Here is an 18,461-nt window from a genome sequence, read left to right on the forward strand (position 1 = left end):
GAGCGCTCCCGTCTCACGCATGCGCGCGCATGCGTGCATTCACGCACGCGCGGGCCTCGGCCGGCGGCGGGAGTTTGCTCGCGGTGGTCACGTGTCGGCGGGGGGGACGCGTCTGAGGCGCGGGTGTCGCGCGGGTCTGTGCTGTCGGGTGAAGTGGCTCTGCCAGGCGCTCTGGACCGCACGGTCAGGCAGTGAGCGTGACCGGGGCACGGGGTGTTCCGTGCGAGGCGCCGCGGGACTGCGAAGAGACAGGCGGCGGTCGGGAAACGTGAGTGGATTTGGGATGCCCGGCGCCGCCTCCTGTCCCCAGAGCGCTGGCCCAGGCGACCCTGCTCTGATGGCGGCGACGTCCGTCCCTGGCCGCTCAGGGCAGGGAGGCCTGGGACTGCGGAGCGCGGAGCACCGGCCTCGGTCGTGGATGAGAAAAAAAAAAAACGGATCTACTTGGACACCCGGCTCGTATTTGCTTCCCGCAGCGGGTGCCCCGGAGGCGAAGTAACTTGCTTAAAATCGGGCCACTGGTGAGGACCAACGAAGAGGCGGTGCGCAGACGCGATGTTACAGTGCGCAACTAATGCATCCGTCCCTGCGCTCTTGTCGGAATACTACCGCCTAGCCCTTCCAAGTGCTTCGGTGCAGGGCTTCGTGTAGTGGGGGATTAGGTTACGCCGCACCGAGCAGCGCGTCTGTCCCTGCCTCTTGGGGGTCACGAGACTTGTCAGCCGCGGACACCCCGGGAGTCACTCGCGAGAATTAACTATTTAGGAAGCTTGCTTCAGAAAAGGAACATTCCTAGAGCGATGGTTCTTAACCTTTTCGGTGGGGGAGGGGTTTATGGCTGTTGAGCATTTGAAAACCTAAAGGTTTGTGCATCCGTGCGTGCTCGTAGAGGACAAGTTCGCATACGATTTCCCGTGCGTGGGAGCCCTCCCTAAAAGCCCATCCTCGGACCACTGTGTTAGGGACTCTTTATCCAGCTGGATTGCACACACAAGGGTTAAAGAAAGGTGGTCCTTGGGGGGCCAAGGTGGCTCAGCTTTTGACTTCAGCTCGGGTCATGATCTCCAGCCCCGCCGTCGGGCTCTGTGCGGACAGCTCAGAGCCTGGAGCCTGCTTCAGATTCTGTCTCCCTAGGCTCTCTGCCCCTCCCCCAGTCGCATTCTGTCTCACTCAATAAACATTTTTAAAAAATTAAAACAAAAAACAGTAGTCCCTTTGTTGGCCATTTAAAAGAAAGCCTGATGTATTCCCTGCCCTTACGGTGACTTCCCCTAGGAATCCAAAAAGGTAGATGTTGCCAGATGTTTGGTTTTCCCCCTGAGGATAGATAATGAAAAAAGTGTCCAGCCAGGAAACTGGATTAGTTGTTGCCTGACTTTGTCTCACTGTCCTTGTTAATTGTATGTGTAACTAGTCCACGAACGTTGACTAATCGTGTGTCATCGCGTGGGCTCTAATGCCGTGCTCATTAGTGGTTTTGTTTTTATCAGTTTTTGCAGTACAGCTCCTTCTGGGTGATAACGTGACTTATCAGAGCTATCCGTTTGGTTAGTGCCGGAACCCAGGTCTCACTTCAGCCTGACGTCCCATTCCACAAGCCCTTTCGACAACCGTTGAACACCTGCCTATGCTGGGGACTCCACAGATGTTTGGTGCCGAGCCAAGTGGCCACTCATGTCTGCCGTCTATTCCAGGTCAGCCTTCCTATTCTTTACAGGGACTGTCCTAGACTGTCATCGCTTAGACCTTTCCAGCCACCTTCCTCCCTGTTCCACCTGCCAACCCCCAGTCTCACCTCACTTCATCTGTAGTTGGGTTATAGGCACCCGACTAGTTACTAAAAGAACGAACCCATCTGTTTCCTTATTGAGAGAAACATTATCCCAGACTTTCCTGCTCTGATCAGCAGCTTGTGAATCTTTGTATTTGGTTCTGTGTGAAGCTCATTCATCCCAAAATGTCTCTAGTGCCTGTTTGTTTATTTATTTATTTAACATTTTTATTTATTTATGTTTTTATTTATTTTTTTTTTAAACGTTTATTTATTATTTTTGGGACAGAGAGAGACAGAGCATGAACGGGCGAGGGGCAGAGAGAGAGGGAGACACAGAATCGGAAACAGGCTCCAGGTTCTGAGCCATCAGCCCAGAGCCCGACGCGGGGCTTGAACTCACGGACTGCGAGATCGTGACCTGGCTGAAGTCGGACGCTTAACCGACTGCGCCACCCAGGCGCCCCACATTTTTATTTATTTTTGAGACAGAGACAGAGCAGGGGCAGGGGAGGGGCAGAGAGAGAGGGAGACACAGAATCCGAAGCAGGCTCTGGGCTCCGAGCTGTCAGCACAGAGCCTGATGCGGGGCTCAAACCCACGGACCATGAGATCATGACCTGAGCCGAAGCCGGACGCTTAACTGACTGAGCCACCCAGGCGCCCCTCTAGTGCCTATTTAAAAAAAAAAAAAAAAGATGGGGCGCCTGGGTGGCTCAGTGCGTTAAGCGTCCGGCTACGGCTCAGGTCATGATCTCGCGGTCCATGAGTTCAAGCCCTGCGTCAGGCTCTGGGCTGATGGCTCAGAGCCTGGAGCCTGCTTCCGATTCTGTGTCTCCCTCTCTCTCTGCCCCTCCCCCACTCGCACAGTCTCTCTCTCTCTCTTTTTTTTTTTAACGTTTATTTATTTTGGGGACAGAGAGAGACAAAGCAGGAGCAGGGGAGGGGCAGAGAGAGAGGGAGACACAGAATCGGAAGCAGGCTCCAGGCTCTGAGCCATCAGCCCAGAGCCTGACGCAGGGCTTGAACTCATGGACCGCGAGATCATGACCTGAGCCGTAGCCGGACGCTTAACGCACTGAGCCACCCAGGCGCCCCATCTTTTTTTTTTTTTTTTAAATAGGCACTAGAGGGGCGCCTGGGTGGCTCAGTCAGTTAAGCGTCCGGCTTCGGCTCAGGTCATGATCTCATGGTCCGTGGGTTTGAGCCCCGCATCAGGCTCTGTGCTGACAGCTCGGAGCCCAGAGCCTGCTTCGGATTCTGTGTCTCCCTCTCTCTCTGCCCCTCCCCTGCTCCTGCTTTGTCTCTCTCTGTCCCCAAAATAAATAAACGTTAAAAAAAAAAAGAGAGAGAGAGAGACTGTGCGAGTGGGGGAGGGGCAGAGAGTGAGAATCCCAAGCAGGCTCCTTGCTGCTGGAGCTGACCCCGACTCCAGGCTCGAACCCACAAAGCCACGAGATCATGACCTGAGCCGAAACCCAGAGTTGGATGCTTAACTGACTGAGCCCCCCAGGTCCCCCTCTAGTGCCTTCCTGTAAATGGAACGGTAATTGTTAACGTGGAAGTAGAAATGCTAGATTACTTGCTGTGTAATATCTGGGTTGTTACCACATAAGAGACAGACAGCTTAGGTAAGTAGGGGTAGCCTTTCGCGCAGGTACAGGTGACCCTTGAACAATGCCGATTGAACCGTACGGGTCCACTTAGGTGTGGATTTTTTTCAATAAATACAGTATAGTACTGTATTTTTCTGATGACTTTCTTAACACTCTTCTGTCTAGCTTATTTTATGCTAAGAATACAGTGTACAATGCGGATACAAGCTCTGTCAACGGTTAATTGACTATGATTTGAGTAAGACTTCCAGTCAACAGTGGTTCGGTTTTGGGGGAGTCAAAAGTTATACTTGGATTTTTTGACAGGGGAGGCTGTCAGTGACCCTTACTCCCGTGTTCAGGGATCAACTGTATTTACCATTGAAATGTAGCGAGTTAAAATCACAACTTTTATTCTGGAAATAATACAAAAGTTTTCTTGTGAGGCGAAGCAAAATAGTACATTTACTTCTTAATTGCGAATTGTAGCGTGAGGTGATGGATGCCTTTCTAATGCAAATAAAAAGATTTATGCATTTAATAGCACTTTGGCTGACTTGCACATTATGTGTTAAAATTCCCTGCTTACTGAAATGACAGCGTTGAACTGGCTATAACTCAGGAGAATAGAGGCAGTTTGCACACAGACCTCTATCTCCATTGAATTTGGCTGCGTCCATTTAGGGAAGGTCTTTGGGAAATTTATGAAATAGTTCTCCAAAGGTGTTAGACAGTATTTCTGAAATCCCTTTCACTTTGCTTAGCCACCGAGGATTTTTATGGTTGCCCAGGCTGGGTCATTTTCTTATGTTCAGTTAATAAATACCCACACCTGTTGGTTTACCTGCTTCACCTAATTCAAAACGAGTTCATGGAGTCCTGCCTTTGTGCTGCTTGAGTTCCACTAGCGGACCGGAACCGCCACTGGGTCGGCTTCACACTGTGATCAAGTCATTAACGTCGTGGACGATTGAAGTCTAGTTTAACCCGGTGAAGAAAATTGCAAGATAAGATCTGTTGAATGGCCGCTGTGTCCTGGCCTCTGGTTCAGGTAGACTTGAACTTTGAGATTGGAATCATTCTCTATTAGGACGTAACAGAAAGCGCGGTTCAACGGGAAGCCTACAGGGCCACTCTGCTCCCGATGTTACGGAGTTCACATATGAGATGTACCATCAGCCCCGCAGCGGGGCCGCTGGTGTGGAGTAGGGCTGCAGAAGTTCCTGACTAATAGAAGCCACCACCTCCTTTGTATCTGCAACGGCCTATTCATTTATTTTTAAGGAGGCTTCATGCCCCGTGCAGAGCCCAATGTGGGGGCTTAAGCTCACAACCCTGAGATCCAGACCTGAGCTGAGATCAAGAATCAGATACTTAAGCGACTGAGGCACCCAGGTGCCCCTGCAGTGACCTCTTTATTATTTTTTTAATTTTAGAGAGCATCCAAGCGGGAGAGAGGAGCAGAGAGAGAGAGAGAGAGAGAATCCCAAGCAGGCTCCACTCTTCACAGAGCCTTCCATGGGGCTTGATCTCACGACCCCAAGATCATGACCTGAGCTGAAACCAAGAGCCTGATGCTCAACCGACCAAGCCGCCCAGGTGCTCTTTAAATCTAGAAATGACCTCTTAAAATCTAGAAATGTACTTGTACTTTTGTCTATTATTTTGGGCCATTTGTCGAAGAGAATTTGTGCCCCGTCCTGGAGTATCTTTTATCTAAAGAAAAAGGGAAAAAAAGGTTAGAGCAAACTGGCAGAGAGCAGGCAGTGCCGAAAAGAATATCACGTGCTGCTTTCCTCATCCCCTTCTTCGGTTCCCAAGGAGGGTGACTGAGTATTGATAAAACGATATCCACGGTCAGGAGGAGGTAGGTGCTAAAGGCAGCAGAATGAAGAATTTGGGGTCGTTATTCCCAGACCATAGAGCATGGAATTCTTAAATGATTGTGCCCCCAAACGCCATAGTTCTCAGAAGATACGCATTTCCCCGGACTCGTCTGAGGTCCAGAAATCCACAGGGTGATGTGTCTCCAACAGACACTCCCCAAGAGCCTTGTTTCCTCCCATGCTGCTTCTTGCCTGAACTTGAAGCTACTGGGAGCCCTCCTCCTTTAGTTGTCGGGAAGGCAGAGGCTATCCAAAGTGAGAGAGGAAAGGGAGATGAGTAAAATCTGGAGACGAAGAACGTGAGCTCTGGCATTAATTGCCCCTTGATTCCCGAGCAGGCTGCTTGCCAGCTGGATGGCCTTGGACAAGCTATTGAACTCTTGGACAAGAGCTCACTCAGTTTCCTCATCTGTAAATTGAAGGTAGTAATAATACCTTCATTAAGTTGTAAGGATTGAATGGGAATATTAAAGGTTTTAAATTGTTTTTTTCTTTCTTTTTTAAATGCTTATTTTACTCTTGAAAGAGAGAGGGTATGTGGGTGCAAGTGGGGGAGGGGCAGAGGGAGACAAAGGATCCGAAGCAGGTTCTGCTCTGACAGCAGAGAGCCCGGTGTAGGGATTGAGCTCATCGTGAGATCATGACCTTTGCCGAAGTTGGACGCTTAACTGACTGACCCATCCAGACACCCCTAAATTATTTTTTCTAACGGGATTCTTGTTTTAAAAGATTTTAGTTACAAAACAATAGTTTCCTTTTACTAATCAAAAATGTACCATTCAGAGGTTTTGGCTTCCACACCATAACTAATGTAATTCACCGGGTTCTTAAGATTCGAGCTGAAAGCAAAGAACTGTGATGTTTTAACTCAAGTAGTTTCATTGTTAGATTTATGATTTCCAGTAGGCTTTTGGAACGTTGCCCAAGGGCCGGAGACTCCCTATCCCCCTTTATAGATTCTAGACTAGATCTTTCAATGTCGACACGTTTGGTTTCGTAACCAAAAAATATCAATGATTAAGCTGGGATTTAGCTGGGATTCTCAAGACTTTGAGCAGTGCCTGACTTGCTTTGTCCCAGAGATTCCACTCCATCGGGTGCTCCCAACATGTCATAGCTTTTGTGTTTTTCACATTTCAGACATCAGTACAAAAGGATTCAGACAAACTGCTACGTCTTGTACAGCTGTTACTTATTTTCTCGTGAGGCTTTATGGTCTCTGAAAAAGCAGTAGCGTTATTTAGCATGTTTAAAAAAATGCTCAAAATACCATGAATTGTATAGAGTAGCCTATCGTATCACGTTTCTGGGAACAAGATTTTGCCAACAAGAATTAAAAGAGTGAAAGAAGACCGTCAGGAGATATCGTGGCCCAATGATGGCAGAGGCAAAAGTTGTTCTGGGATCTGAAGCGGGAGAGATCCCCGCAGAGGGCGTGATGAAGGACACGTTCCCAGCACTGGGGCTGAGTGGCCTGCAAGGTGAGTGGGTTTTGCGTACGTGGAAAGGGGGCAGAGGTGGCGACGGAACGGTGAAGTGACTAAGGTGCACGAGTCTTCAAGACAAAGCCAGAGAGAGGCCGCACGACAGCGCGTCTGCCACGTCTTTGCAGAGATCCGGCTTGCTTCCATTCCCCGCCATGTCTAACGTGTTTGGAATAAGACGCTTTTCTCCTTTCTGGTTGCTGGTGCCTCCGAGTGATCAACAGTGTCAAGGTTTGCTGAGCACAGGTGCTTTTCTTTTTTTTTATTTTTTATTTTTTTTTCAACGTTTATTTATTTTTTGGGGGACAGAGAGAGACAGAGCATGAATGGGGGAGGGGCAGAGAGAGAGGGAGACACAGAATCGGAAACAGGTTCCAGGCTCCGAGCCATCAGCCCAGAGCCCGACGCGGGGCTCGAACTCACGCGAGATCACGCGAGATCACGCGAGATCGTGACCTGGCTGAAGTCGGACGCTTAACCGACTGCGCCACCCAGGCGCCCCTACGCAGGCGCTTTCCTAGATGCAGCCGAGGATGGTGCCTGGCCTGCCTCTGAGGGCTCTTCGGAATAACATAATGCAAACGTGGTATCTGTGAGACTTGTCCTCAACCAGCCCACAGTCTTCCTGCACCTGGTCTGTTGTGGCGCCTCCAAGTTGACGTGCTTGGATCCTTCATCTGGTTTTGTGGCTCGCCCTCTCTCATTCTTGGCCTTCTTTCTGCCTGCCCACCTGCCACCCCTGCCACATACTTTTTCTCCGAGTCTGTGGCTTTCGGGGACTCTTCTGGTAAGGAGGAGGAGAGGGATAGATGCATATGCGTTTAGCAGTGAACAAATAAATGCTTGCACGTGATGTAACTGCCATGTGACCTAAGGTCGCATCACGTGGAGTATAGTACTTGAAACAAGGGAGGTGGTCTCTTCTGACTCTTGAGTAGGCACGAGGCGAGGCGGCATAGAGGGTAGAGGTTAAGGATGCAGGGCTCTGGGGACAGGCTGCCTACATTTCAGTACCAGCTTTCATTTTCTAACTTGGTGGCCTTGAGCAACATACTTAACTTCCATGTCTGTTTCCTCATTTCCAATATGGGGAATAATAATAATAATAATCTTATCTAATGGAGTTGTTGGCATTAAATTGAAGTTCTGTAATCGAAGTGCTTAGAAGGGAGCCTGGCACATAAGTACTCCATAGAAGTTGGTTTTTACAGTTGTCGGTTCTGGGAAGCATTCTTTAAAGAAGCGTGCAGACGCAGTGTGGCAGACTTCGAGGATGTGACTGTGGGGGTGAGGGGACAGGCCATGCGCTCTAAGTGAAGGCCGCAGGAATCAGGGAGGCCGAGACTAGAAAAGAAAACTCAAGAGGATGTACGGTTTTTTTCAGAGATCTGTGGACGTCTCCTCTTGTGTTTGTCATCTGTCACAGTGTGTATGGCCCCAAAGTGATGACCTTTGTAATAGTCTTGGAGGAGGTGAAGGAGGCAGGGGGGATAAGGGTGACAGGTGTATTTCCACGATCACGTCAGAGTCCAGATTCCAGTTCTGTCCTCACCACGTTTGACCTGCAGCTTTACTCACATCTTTGGTAGCTCAGTTTATTGATCTGTAAAGTGGAAATAATAATAATGATTCGTGCTGTTTTGATGGAAAGAGGTGACAGGGATGCTAGCGGTTTGTGGTGGGACAGAAGGGTACCTGCAGGTGTCCGAGATCTGGCCCTCAGCCTGGCAGGTGTAAGCTTCTGTTAGTAACTTGCCCACAGGCGGTTTTGGCGACAGACTGATCCTAATTTCTCTCTTTCAGCGCTGGAGTAGCGGCCCCCAAAAGATGTACCCATGGTCCTCGTTTCCAAATAAAGTAGCATTTACAAATCCCTGGGATTAAGACTTGCTGTCTTGGGGTGCCTGGGTGTGGCTCAGTCGGTTAAGCGCCCGACTTCGGCTCAGGTCACGATCTCACAGTTTGTGAGTTCGAGCCCCGCGTCGGGCTCTGTGCTGACAGCTCGGAGCCTGGAGCCTGCTTCGGATTCTGTGTCTCCCTCTCTCTGACCCAACCCCGTTCATGCTCTGTCTCTCTCTGTCTCAAAAATAAATAAACGTTAAAAAAAAAATTTTTTAAAAAAATAAAATAAAATAAAAATAAAAATTTTACCTACTGAAAACCCTAAAACATCTTTCCATCCCTGAATTTTCTATTGTGATTTCCTTACCTGAATGTCTTTCCCTCTTCTCTGCTTATTCCAAATTCGTCTTCATCTGTCAAAGCCCACCTCACCACCTTTCCTGAGCGCTCCGCCTTTTTTTTTTTTTTTTTACTTACAGTTCTGTTATTCATTTATTCATGTATGCCTTCATTCGTTCATTCAGTGGCATTTATCAAGATGGGATTAAATATGAGACTTGGCCTGGATACCTTTGCTGTCAGGGGGAGTGGGAGCCGGCCAGGAACAGACAAGGAAGCAGAGATGGTCTTTCCTGGCTGGCTCTGCTGAGTGCCCCAGCTTTTGAGGAGTCTCCACTCAGAATCCCACAGCTGTATCGATCTCCTGCTCCATAGCATCTTTATCTGCGGCGTGATGGCATTTAAAATAAGAGCGTGTATGGTGGGAGTGTGCACACGTGGCCGTAGAGCCTCCCCATGTACATCGAAGATCCTAGAGCAGTGGGTTTCAGCTTCATGGTCCCTTGTTCTCCAGAGGCCTTAACGATGTGGTAATGGGTCTAGTCAGCTTAAGACAACCAGGGACCTTGCTGGGGTTGCAAAATGAGTGAGATGGGGTCCCTGTTGACAGGGATTCAGAATCTAGAGCGGGGATGCAGTCACAACCACAAAATGGCGATACGATATGCTAAGTGCTACGATGCAGACACTGTGTGTGTGGGGGGGGGGGGAGCATACACTTCAGCACATGTGACACTCCAGAAGGTCTTGTCTCCAGCCACAACACGCACACACATACACTCATGCATTCCCCACAACAAGTCCTCACGGGTCGATGTGAATGTCAGGTTCTCCTCTTGGTTGAAATTTTATCAACTCAGTATGGTGATTCTAGATGTTACCTGCTGATCACATCTGACCGGCCTACTGTCTTTGATTTTTGGAAATGAAGAATTTATAAGTTAATAAGTGTACTTTGGCAGATGAAATCTTTCAAAACCTAGGAGTCCACCGGGGGGAGAAGAGACCAAATGGCATAAAAGGAGTCCCTTCCCTAGCAGGCGGTGTCTCACGTGTATCATCCCTGTGGTAGCTTTTGCCATGGGCTGAGCTGTGCCCTCTCCCCACACCCCTCCGGTGTTGCAGGAGTAACCCCATGACTCAGAATGGGCCACATTTGGAGTTAGCGTCTCTAAAGAGGTCATTAAATTAAAATGAGTTCATTAATGGGGTGCCTGGGTGGCGCAGTCGGTTAAGCGTCCGACTTCAGCCAGGTCACGATCTCGCGGTCTGTGAGTTCGAGCCCCGCGTCGGGCTCTGGGCTGATGGCTCAGAGCCTGGAGCCTGTTTCCGATTCTGTGTCTCCCTCTCTCTCTGCCCCTCCCCCGTTCATGCTCTGTCTCTCTCTGTCCCAAAAATAAATAAAAAACGTTGAAAAAATTTAAAAAAAAAATGAGTTCATTAAGGTGGGCCCTAATCCGAGGTGAATGCCATCTTTACAAGAAGGGGGGGTTTGGACACAGTTGCACGTACAGAGCGACAGGTGCGTGAGGACCCAGGGAGAAGGCAGCCGTCTGCAAGCCGAGGAGGGAGGCCTCAGAGGAAACCAACCTTGCTGACACCTAATTTCGGATTTCTCGCCTCTGGAAGGAGAAAATTAATTTCTGTTGTGAAGATACCTAGTCTGTAGGGGGCGCCTGGGTGGCTCAGGCGGTTGAGCGTCTGACTCTTGATACTGGCTCAGGTCAGGGTTTTGCAGTTCATGAGTTTGAGCCCCACGTAGGACGCCGCGCTGACAGTGCGGAGCCTGCTTGGGATTCTCTCTCCCCTCTCCCTCTGTCCCTATCTACTCGTGCTCTCTCTCTCTCAAAATAAATAAACTTAAAAAAAAGAGAGAGATATCTAGTCTAACAGCTCTAGTAAATGAACATGTTGAGTGGTATTTTCTTACATGGGAAACGTAGGCTCTTTGGCACTCGGGGACCTTCACATCTTGTCCCCAGTCCCTTTTAATCCAGCCCCTCCCTTTCCAAGCCTCCTTGTCATGCCTTCTGTACTCTCTAGACCCTGTAGCCTCTCAGTGTTCACCAGATACATCCTGCCTTTTGAGGTGTCAGTCCTTGCCGGGGATTCTCTCTTCCCGGGTTGCTGTTTCCTCGCCTAGTCGGGCCTCTTTGAAAACCTTGCTCAAATCTGTGCTCTGTGGAGCCTTTCAGAACTCGCAGGCTGAGTTGGAAGCACTGATCACGTATTTTCACGAGACATCCCTTCTTACTAGATTCTGTGCTCCTGAAGCAGAGGGCTTTGTCTCATTTATCTGCCTCTCTCTAGAGCCAAACATGGTATATAAGTCTGCTCAGGTTGCTGTAACAAAACGAGCGGGGTGGTGTAAGCAACGGACATTTATTTTATCACAGTTTTGGAGGTGGAAAGTCCCAGATCAAAACCTGGCAGGGTCCGTTCCTGGCTAGTCGATGGCTGGCTTCTCACTAAGTCCTCACACGGCCTTTCCTCTGCACTGAGGGGGACAGCAAGAGAAAGAGGGAAAGAAGCGTTTCTGTGTTGTCTTTTTACAGGACGCTGATATTAGATCAGGGCCCCACCTTTATGGTCTTATCCGGTCTTAATTCCTTCTACACCCTGTCTCCAGACACAGTGACTTCTGGGATTAGGGCTTCGACACAATGAATCTGGCTCTGGGGGCACAATTCAGCCCATAACGTGGTCGATAAGGGCTTAAATTGATTTGGGAAAAAAAAAAAAAGGCTCAAAGTGTTGTTAGTAAACACTAGTCTCAGTCTAGACATGAGCTATAGACAAATAATTCTATTTGAATAAAGAGAATATTTTGAAGGAGAAGTGCATGTACAATATTGAAAACCCTGAACACAAGTGGAATGAGATCACCTAGGATTATATGTATCTACCTTATTACATGTGAGACTATTTGCACCGAGTTGTATTAGGCAAGGATTCTCTAAGCACTGTAATTGAAATCTTTTCCAGGAGAACATGTTGGATTTCAGATATCTATAATAGCAATAAAGCTCCCTATCTGTGATTTAGCTGAATTATTTCCATAATTGTTTTGAGACTCTTTTGCCAGCAAAACTCACATTTGTTCAACCGCCAAGTGCAAAAACAAATCTGTGATACTTACCTTTGGATAAAATTCATAAGGAAAGAACATCTCAGAGCATGTTAGGAAGACAAAGACTGAAGGTGGAGACGGGACTGGCTAAAACTCCTCATTATGGAGACTAATGAATGAAATTCTGGTTCAGCATTTCACTTTGAGTTTGCTTATAGTAGAAACCCACATTGTGAGAGAGGAGTGATGGGGAAACAAGCAGCTAAGAAACTAAAATAGTCTATGATACATAAAGATATGTACTGAGAAGTTGGGGAATCTAGGAATAGTGACTTGACCTGGGATGCAGTCTCCACAGATTCTAACATAGGTTCTAGCTGGAGATAAGATCCTGACAGCTGAAAAAAACAAAACAAAACAAAAAAACAAAAAAAAAAGATCCTGACAGCTGTGTAGTTTGGCAATTATGACTTTCAGGTGAAATATATAGTTTGGGTGAAATACAATGTAAAGTTTGAGGATATTGGCGATATGGGGCACATCACTTTCACAAGAGAAAACTGAAGAGGGCATTAGGGGTCAGTATGCCAGTCTTCAGCTACAACTTTGGTCATGACCTTCATATGGTGCCAGATGGTGAGATCTGTTAGCTATCTCTGGAGAAAATGAATATTATCATTGTACACTGTGAACTATGAACCCTGATATCACACCCTAGAAGCTATTTGTAGAAGAATATTGATCTCCAGTGGAAAAGCTCACATGTTTTCTGGGCTCCAAACAAGATATCAAAGATGGAAGCACTTCTGGGATGATAAGGACCTCCAAAAATCAACTAACCTTTCATAAAAGCAACCAAAGTACATGAAACAAGAAGAGACAGAATTGAAGGGAGAAATAGACAACAATAATAGTTGCAGATTTCAATGTCCTACTGTCCATAGTGGATAGACCACCTTGGCAGAAGATCCCCAAAGAAACAGATGACTTAAACAACTCTCTAAACCCGCTAGACCTAACAAGCATCTTCTGAGCACTCTGCCCAACAACACCAGAGGACACATTCTTCTCAGGGGCACATGGAACATTCTCCAGGATAGACCATATGTTATGTCATAAAACAAGTCTCCTAAGGTTGAAAGAATTGAAATCATACAAAGTCTGTTCTCAAACCACAGCAGAGTGAGATGAGAGAGGGAAGAAATTTGGGGAATTCAAAAATATGGAATATTGAAGCAGCACATTCATAACGAAGAGTCAAAATCACCAGAGAAACTGGGAAATACATAGAGATGAAAGAAAAGACAATATACGAGAACTTAAGGAAAGCAGCAGATGCCACCCATAGAACAAAATTTATATTAGAAGAAAGTTCTCAAATCAATAAACAAAACTTCCACTCTAAGAAACGTAAAAAAGAGAGAGAGAGTGGGAATAAGTGAAAAAGAGAAAAGAATTAGAAAAGAAAACCAAAGGGGCGCCTGGGTGGTGCAGTCGGTTAAGCGTCCGACTTCAGCCAGGTCACGATCTCACAGTCCGTGAGTTCGAGCCCCACGTCAGGCTCTGGGCTGACGGCTCGGAGCCTGGAGCCTGTTTCCGATTCTGTGTCTCCCTCTCTCTCTGCCCCTCCCCCGTTCATGCTCTGTCTCTCTCTGTCCCAAAAAAATAAATAAAAAACGTTGGGGAAAAAAAGAAAAGAAAAGAAAACCAAAGACTGATTTAAAAAAAAAAAAAAAAGTAAAAAGTAGCAAAATTTTAGCTAGTCTGACCAAGAAGGAAAGAGAGAACACACAAACTGTTAAATCTGAAATGAAAGAGGAAACATCACAACTGACTTCAAGCAATAAAAGGGACTCTAAGGAATATATGAATAACTATGCTAAGAAATTATATGACCGAGAAGCAATGAACAGTTATAAATGTTTATAATTGTTATGTCTTCTTGTTGTATTGAACCTTTTATTAATATATAATGTCCTTCTTTGTCTTTTGTATCCTTTTCTGATTTAAAGTCTATTTTGTCTGATATTAGTAGAGCCACTGCTGCTCTGTGCTGATCACTATTTGCATGGAATAGTGCACTCTCTCATTTTCAGTCTGTTTTGTGTTTGGATCTGAAGTGTCTCTTGTAGACAGCATATAGTTGGATCGTGCATTTTTATTTCTTGTGCCAAACTGGATCTTTTGAATGGGGCGTTTAATCCATACACGGCTAAAGTAATTACTGATGAGCAGGACTTTGATCATTTTGCTATTTGTTTCCTGCATGTCCTATAGCTTCTTTGTCCCTCATTTCCTGCATTACTACCTTCTTTTGTGTTCAGTTGACTTTTTGTAGTGAAATGTTTAAATTCCTTTCCCAATGGGGCGCCTGGGTGGCGCAGTCGGTTAAGCGTCCGACTTCAGCCAGGTCATGATCTCGCGGTCTGGGAATTCGAGCCCTGCGTCAGGCTCTGGGCTGATGGCTCAGAGCCTGGAGCCTGTTTCTGATTCTGTGTCTCCCTCTCTCTCTGCCCCTCCCCCGTTCATGCTCTGTCTCTCTCTGTCCCAAAAAAAATAAATAAACGTTGGGAAAAATAAATAAATAAATTCCTTTCCCATTTCCTTTTGTGTATATCCCAGGGCCGTTTTCTTTGTGGTTACTGTGGAGATTATATTTAACATCCTAAAGTGACAATATTCTAATTTGAATGTATACCAGCCTAACTTCAGCAACATACAAAAGCTCTGCTTCTTTACAGCTCTGTCCTCACCCCTTTTGGTTGTTGATGTCCCCCAGATTGTATCTATATATGTTGTATGCCCAAACATAAGCTGGTAATTCTTGTAAATGCATTCATCTCCTATGTAGAAAACAAAATTTGGAGTTATAAACCAAAGTTACAACCACGTTAGCTTTTAGAGTAATAATCCTGTTCACGTAAGTCTCTAAATCATGCAGAAAACAAAAAATGCATTTACAAACCATTGCTACAATACTAGCTTTTAAATAATTGCCCACGTATTTGCCTATATTGAGATCTTTATTTCTCTGTACGGCTTCAAGTTTCTATCTGGTGAGCTTTTATTTCACCTCCCAGGACTCCCTTTAGCATTTCTTGTAGAGCAGGTCTAGTGGTAATGAGCTCCCTCAAATTTGATTTATCTGGGAACGTCTTAATTTCTCCCCTCACTTAAAAAAAATTTTTTTTTAACGTTTATTCATTTTTGAGAGACAGAGACAGAGTGTGAGCAGGGGAGGGGCAGAGAGAGAGGGAGACACAGAATCCGAAGCAGGCTCCAGGCTCTGAGCTGTCACCACAGAGCCCGACGCAGGGCTCAAACTCACGAACTGTGAGATCATGACCTGAGCCGAAGTCAGATGCTTAACTGACTGAGCCACCCAGGCACCCGTTTCCCTCACTTTTTTTAAATGTTTATTTATTTTTGAGAGAAAAAGAGAGACAGAGTGCAAGTGGGGGAGGGGCAGAGAGAGAGGGAGACACAGAATCTGAAGCAGGCTCCAGGCTCTGGGCTGTCAGCCCAGAGCCCAACGCAGGGCTCGAACCCACAAACCATGAGATCATGACCTGAGCCAGAGTCAGATGCCTAACTGACTGAGCCACCCAGCCGACCCATCTCCCTCACTTTTGAAGGATATAGGATTCTTGGTTGACAGGGTTTTTTTTTTTTCTTTTAGCATTTTGAGTATATTGGTCCCCTGCCTTATGGCCTTCAAAATTTCTAATAAGAAATCTGCTGATAATCTTTTTTTTTTTTTTTAATTTTTTTTTTCCAACGTTTATTTATTTTTGGGACAGAGAGAGACAGAGCATGAACGGGCGAGGGGCAGAGAGAGAGGGAGACACAGAATCAGAAACAGGCTCCAGGCTCTGAGCCATCAGCCCAGAGCCCGACGCGGGGCTCGAACTCACGGACCGTGAGATCGTGACCTGGTTGAAGTCGGACGCTTAACCGACTGCGCCACCCAGGCGCCCCTCTGCTGATAATCTTATTGAGGATCCCTTGTATATGACAGTTTGCTTGTCTGTTGTTACTTTCAAGATTTGCTCTTTGCTTTTAAGAAGTTTAATTATGTTGTGTTGGTGTGGGTCTGTTTGAGTTCATTTTACTTGGACTTCATTGAGCTTCTTGGATGTTTATATTCATGTCTTTCATCAGGTTTAAGACGTTTTCAGCCATTATTTCTTCAAATATTCGCTCTGCCCCTTTCTCCTATTGTGAGACTCCCACAATATGTATGTTAGGCTCCTTGATGGTGTCCTACAGGTCCATTAGGCTTTGTTCACTTTTTTCCAATGTTTTTTCTTTCTATTCCTGAGAATTAATCATTTCCACTGTCATATCTTCAAGTTCAGGGATGCTTTCTTCTGCTTGCTCAAATCTATCTTTGAGTCTTTGTAGTGAATTTTCTGTTTGAGTTATCATACTTTTCGGTTCCAGAATTTTTTTGGTTTCTTTTTAGGGTAACTGCTGCTTTATTCCTATTTGCATTTTGTTCCTACATCATTTTCTTGACTTTGTTCACATCTTTCTATAGTTCTTTGAGCATCTTTAAGACCATTGTTTTAAAGTCTTTGTCTAGTAGATCTGCCGTTCAGGTCTTTTTTTTCAGGGATAGTTTCTGTTTTTTGTTTTTCCTTTGAGCCATACTTTCTGCTGCTTTGCATGCTTTGTGTTTTTTTGTTGTTGTTGTTGAAAACTGGACTTTTGAATCTAACAATGTGGTAACAGTAGAAATTATATTCTCTCCCTCTTTTCCAGGTTTGGTGTTTTTGGGTATTTTGTTTCGTTTTGCTTGTTTATTTAATTACTTTTTAACATTTATTCAGTTTTTAAGGAGAGAGACAGAGTGTGAGCGGGGGAGGGGCAGAGAGAGGGAGACACAGATCCGAAGCAGGCTCCAGGCTCCAGGCTCCCAGCTGTCAGCACAGATTCTGATGCAGGGCTCAAACTCACAGACCACGAGATCATGACCTGAACTGAAGTCGGACACTTAACCGACTAAGCCACCCAGGCACCCCCAGAATGACTTAAAAATTTTTTTTAAATGTTTTTATTTCTGAGACAGAGAGAGAGAGAGAAAGAGAGAGCATGAGTGGGGGAGGGGCAGAGAGAGAGGGAGACCCAGAATCCAAAGCAGGCTCCAGGCCCCGAGCTGTCAGCACAGAGCCTGACACGGGGCTCGAACCCACAAACGGTAAGATCATGACCTGAGCCAAAGTCAGACACTTAACCAACTGAGCCACCCAGGCGCCCCTCTTTTGTTTGTTTTTGTTTTATTGTAGGCTGTCTCGGTGCTGAAGATCAGCCTGAGGGTAAACTTTAAGGTCTTCTCAGGTCTTTTCCAAGCCTTTCCCTGGGTATGCGTGGATCACTTTCTAAGTTTTTTTTCCTTACACGCAAGTGTTTTTTAATGTCCTAATCTTTAACGTCTGGCTTCCAATAGGGGAGGAGGAGAAGAATGAGTCCGGGGGAGGGGGGAAAGGGCACTGGCCCTTTAGATCTACAGAAGTCACTTCGGCCTGGCGGGGAGGGGCTTGCAGCTGTGCTGGAAGGTGCACCAACAGTGGCTGCCCACTCCTGCCTGCCCCCTGGTGGTCAGAAGCAGCAGTCAGTGGCCAGAGCTCAGATCACCACCCTTCAGATTGGGAAGGCAGCGTCCTTCTCGCCCACCTTCGCCCACCAGCTGTGTGCCCGCTGCTGCAGGAACCAGGCGCGTCAAGTCTCCTTCCTTAAATCCTTTTCTTTTTGTAAAGCAGCTTGATTTGCATTGTGTTTCTTATATGCACGAGTCTGCCTCAGCTCTCTGAGTTCCGATTCACCACATTTTTATCTCAGGACCAACAACTTAACTATGATAGCTTCATAGTATGTCTTGATAATTAGCCCAGTAAGTCTCCCTACATTATTCAAAGCGTTCTTGATATACTTGGCTCTTTGCACTTCCGCATACATTTTGGAATCAGTTTAAAAGTTCTTCAAAAAGCCCTGTTGAGACTTTACGTAAAACTGCATTTAATGTTAACATTTAATGTTAGTTTGAGGAGGATTCCCATTGTTAAAATGTCAAATTTCCTTACCGACTTACGTTATTCAAAAAGTTTTGTGATGTTACGCATCTTTTGTTTGATTTGTTCCTAGATACCTTAAATGCTTTGTAGCGATTGCAAAATGGTACCGCTTTAAAAATTAGTTCCCAAATATTTATTGTAGTCATTTGGCCAATAATTAATTTCTGGATATTCATCTTACATCCTGCGGTCTCACTGAACTCTCTTCTACCAATGGCTTGTCCTTGATCTTCTTTGATCCTCAATATTGGGGTCTTCTGCTAATGACTTTTTTGTTTCTTCATTTCCAACATAAAGAGTGTGTGTGTGTGTGTGTGTGTGTGTGTGTGTGTGTGTGTGTCAGTGTTTTGTCTTAACGGCATCGGCCAAGAGGGGGTAGAATGGAACAGTGGAGGGGAAG

General features: G+C 46.2%; 2 long non-coding RNA genes across 5 annotated transcripts; both read left to right on the forward strand.

Annotated features, from left to right (window-relative positions):
- The first annotated feature begins 95 nt into the window (after positions 1 to 95).
- LOC121040190 (uncharacterized) lies at positions 96 to 4,847 on the forward strand. 4 transcript variants are annotated; one of them, XR_005795174.1, is made up of 3 exons: positions 96 to 863; positions 1,491 to 1,694; positions 4,803 to 4,847. It is a non-coding gene; the product is annotated as an uncharacterized LOC121040190 (long non-coding RNA). The 4 variants fall into 4 exon arrangements; XR_005795175.1 differs by having other exon boundaries at positions 96 to 625; XR_005795173.1 differs by having other exon boundaries at positions 96 to 268.
- A 1,040-nt stretch (positions 4,848 to 5,887) lies between these two features.
- LOC121040191 (uncharacterized) lies at positions 5,888 to 8,608 on the forward strand. Its single transcript, XR_005795177.1, has 2 exons — positions 5,888 to 6,982; positions 7,246 to 8,608. It is a non-coding gene; the product is annotated as an uncharacterized LOC121040191 (long non-coding RNA).
- The last annotated feature ends 9,853 nt before the right edge of the window (positions 8,609 to 18,461 follow it).

This window comes from Herpailurus yagouaroundi, unplaced genomic scaffold (genome assembly GCF_014898765.1).
Source record: "Herpailurus yagouaroundi ecotype Mexico unplaced genomic scaffold, PumYag 182, whole genome shotgun sequence".
NCBI classification, from domain to species: Eukaryota; Metazoa; Chordata; class Mammalia; order Carnivora; family Felidae; genus Herpailurus; species Herpailurus yagouaroundi.